The sequence below is a fragment of the Apium graveolens genome, chromosome 9 (assembly GCF_009905375.1).
Source record: "Apium graveolens cultivar Ventura chromosome 9, ASM990537v1, whole genome shotgun sequence".
NCBI classification, from domain to species: Eukaryota; Viridiplantae; Streptophyta; class Magnoliopsida; order Apiales; family Apiaceae; genus Apium; species Apium graveolens.
This window is the reverse complement of record NC_133655.1, coordinates 43,825,675-43,829,695: the sequence shown is the minus strand read 5'-3', so window position 1 is coordinate 43,829,695 and position 4,021 is coordinate 43,825,675. Positions and strand designations below refer to the sequence as shown.

At 39.3% G+C, this 4,021-nt stretch overlaps 1 non-coding gene across 1 annotated transcript; it reads right to left on the bottom strand.

Annotated features, from left to right (window-relative positions):
- Positions 1 to 1,520: 1,520 nt before the first annotated feature.
- Positions 1,521 to 1,627, bottom strand: LOC141688709 (small nucleolar RNA R71). Its single transcript, XR_012562142.1, has one exon. It is a non-coding gene; the product is annotated as a small nucleolar RNA R71 (small nucleolar RNA).
- Positions 1,628 to 4,021: the final 2,394 nt, after the last annotated feature.

Here is a 4,021-nt window from a genome sequence, read left to right as displayed (position 1 = left end):
GTACTTTGGTTTATTTATTCGTATAAAAACTACGTTTGCTATATCATATTTTCATTGGAACCCATGTTAGCGATAAGTTTAATTATGGGCTAATCGTTATCGTGGGGTTCTAGCGGATTTATTTATGGATTTATTTAGTTAAATTGTTTGATGCCTTAGTGTGTGGTGATTGTATGATATCCTAGTATTGGTTGTGCATATTCGTCTTATGAGCGTCGCGAACTTATAAGATAGCGTGTTAATTCTTAATGAAGCGAAAGTGAATTTAAGGGTTTAGAACTTGCCATGCTAGCATAGGTTCATGCATTGTTATGCATGATTCCTATGTAATTTTACCCATCTTACTTGCCCTATGTAATCAAGATAGATAACTTGTGCTTAAACCGTTATGTTGTCAAATTCTATAGACATATAGGGTCTCAATATAATTGGTGCATATTCAGCTTCTATCTCTTTTGTGGATGTCTGGTAGAATGGTACTCGTGCTACGAAAGTTGGAGTTTATCAATTTCGTGTTATCTGATTACTGTCATCACCATGGCATGCTAAGGTTGAGAATAATAAGGCTATTGAATGAAGTACTTAGTGAAGTTAGAATCCCATGTTTGTCATATATATTAATCCAGTCTATTTTATTCTCTTAGTTATAATTGTTAGCGTAATCTTTAGTTATAAACATCCTCACTTTGTTATTGTCTTAACATTGAATAATAACCATACATTGTTGCTTAGGTGCGTAATTTAGATAGTTAACCAATACAGTCTCTGTGGGATCGAATCTGATGTATATCTTATACTACTTACGAACTCGTATACTTGCGTGTAATATTAGCGCGTGTTTAGTGACTAACAAGTTTTTGGCGCCGCTGCCGGGGACTGCAGTGTTAATTACTAGTTTATGTGCTTCCATCAGTGGTCGTTAAAGTTCATTGACTTGGAAATTGTTACTTATTTGTTCCCTTGTTTTATTTTAGGTGATCTAGTGAGGGTGTATGCATACGCGTTCGCGTACTCGTAACAGAACACTGGATAAAGCCGAGGAAGAACTTGTGGTAATTCGCAGGGAAGTTTCTGAGGAAGAAAAGAAGGTAGAAGAAGAAGAGAAAGTTGAAGAGCCAATTATAGTAGCTATGGGTGACCAAGAAGAAAATCTGAAGGCTTTGATGGACTATTCTAAGCCAAAGATTAATGAAATTCAGTCTAGCATCATTATACCATGCATCATGGCTAACACTTTTGAGATCAAGTCAAGTACGATCCAGATGATACAGAACTCAGTTCTGTTTGGGGGTTCTCCTACCGAAGACCCCAACATGCACATCAGGGATTTCATCGAGATCTGCAACACTTTCAAGTTCAATGGTGTGACTGAAGATGCTATCAAGCTGTGACTCTTTCCATTCTCTTTGAGGGACAAAGCTAAGTGTTGGTTACACTCTCTACCAGTAGGGTCTATTACAACTCGGAAAGATCTTGCTCAAAAGTTTTTCACTAAATTTTTTCCCATGGCGAAGACTATAGCAATCAGGAATGCTCTTACCCAATTCGCGCAGCAAACTGGAGAATCTCTGTGTGAGGCTTGTGATCGATATAAGGAGATGCTAAGGAAGTTCCCACACCATGACATGCCTGATTGGATGATTATCAATTGTTTCTACAATGGATTGGGTCCTACTTCTTGGCCAATGCTTGATGCAGCATCAGGAGGAGCCTTGTGGGCTAAAATCTATGATGAAGCTTATGAACTTATTGAACTGATTGCTGCTAATGAGTACCAGAATCCTTCCCAGAGACTGACTCAGGGAAAAGTAGCAGGAATTCTGGAGTTGGACGCAGCAACTGCTATAGCAGCCCAACTTAAGGCTTTGACAATGAAGGTGGACACTTTGGCTAATTATGGAGTTAATCAGATTACTAGTGTCTATGAACTTTGTGCTAGTGCCCATGAGACTGATCAGTGCACAATTTCTAATGAATCAGCTCAGTTCGTCAGCAACTTCCCACGATCGCAACAACCTATGCCAGCCACCTATCATCCTAACAACAGTAATCATCCTAATTTCAGTTGTAGCAATGCTCAGAATGCGGTTCAACAGCCTTATCAGCAGTATCCAGCTAAGCAGTACAATCCCCCTGGGTTTCAACAACCGCAGTATGCACCAAAACAAAAACTCCAGCTGCAACAAGCTAATGAAAAATCTAAATTAGAGGAGTTGAAGCTTATGTGTAAGAACCAAGCCATTTCTATCAAGACCTTGGAAAATCAAATTGGGCAAATTGCCAATGCCTTGCTAAATCGTCAACGTGGTACACTACCTAGTGACATTGAAGTGCTAGGGAAGAAGGAAGCTAAGGAGCAGGTAAAGGCAATTACTTTGAGGTCTGGGAAGGTTGCAAATCCTGATCACAATCAAGAATTGACTGAAGAAGCTGGGGTTGAGGAAGAAGCAAAGCAACAGGATAAAGAAGTGGAACCAAAGAAGACTACCGTTGAGCACACTCTTCCTGAGGGTAATACAGGGGTAAAATAGATCTATTCTCCACCGCCGTTTCTTAAGAGGTTGCAGAAGAAAAAGCTGGACAAGTAATTTGAGAAGTTTTTGGAGGTGTTCAAGAAACTTCATATCAACATACCTTTCGCCGAGGCTCTCGAGCAGATGCCTAGTTATGCAAAGTTTATGAAAGGTATTCTCTCTCGGAAGGTGAAGCTAGATGTCGCTCTCACGGAGGAATGCAGTGCTGTGCTGCAGTAGAAGTTGCCTCCAAAGCTTAAAGATCCAGGAAGCTTCACTATTCCATGTACTATTGGAAAAGTGTTTTTTGACAGATGCTTATCTGACTTGGGAGCTAGCATCAATCTGATGCCTTTGTCAATATTCAAACAGTTGGACTTGCCTAATCCAAAACCAACTTATATGACCTTGCAGTTGGCCGACCGTTGATTACGTATTCGCGAGGTATTGTGGAGGATTTCTTGGTCAAGGTCGATAAACTCATCTTCCCTGCTAATTTTGTCATTCTTGATTTTGAGGAAGATAAGAAGATTCCCATAATCTTGGGAAGATCCTTCTTGGCAACTGGCCTGACCTTGATTGATGTGCAGAAAGGTGAGCTTACAATGCGAGTATTGGATCAGGATGTGACTGTCAATGTGTTCAATGCTTTAAAATTTCCTACTGATAATGAGGAATGCTTAAAAGTCGAGTTGGTCGAATCGGTGGTCACATTGGAACTTGATCAAAGGCTTTTACCTTAGAAAAAGCCTTATTGGGAAATTCAAACAGTGAAGATGATGAAGGAGATGAGCAATTGCAATATTTGAAAGCGTCTCCCTAGAAGAGGAAGATCGATATGCCTTTTGAATCTCTTGGAATGGAAGGATTGAGCAAAGCTCCTAAATGCCTCAAGCCATCTGTTGAGAAAGCTCCTACTCTTGAGCTTAAGCCTTTACCTGAGCATTTGAGGTATGCGTTTTTAGGTGATGCATCTACTCTACCTATTATTATTGAATCTGACCTTTCGGGTAGCGATGAGGAAAAGCTTTTGAAAATTCTGAGAGAGTTCAAATCGATAATTGGATGGACTATAACAGATATCAAGGGAATCAACCCTTCTTACTGTATGCATAAAATTCTTCTAGAGGAAGGTGTTGGATTTTAATCGCAGTGGAGGCATGGCAAAACACTTTTACACATATAAAATCCAAATAAAAGCATACAGATCATGAATAAAAATTCGAAGGATCGGATCTAACCTTTAAAATAATTCGGAGACAACGATCAGAGATCCTTAGCAGTTGCTCCTCAAGTGTGAAGCACTCCACCGGTATCCACCAAGAAAACGATGTTAAGGAGGAGGAAGGAGGTGGAGAGAATTGGGTTTTCCAAACTTTTTGGGTTTTTGGGGTTCGAATAAAATTAGGGTCTATAATAGTGTATTTATAGGCAAAATTTTCAGCTGAAATTTTCCCATAAATATTATTATTATTATCCCATTTATTATTCTCATTAATAATTAAAAC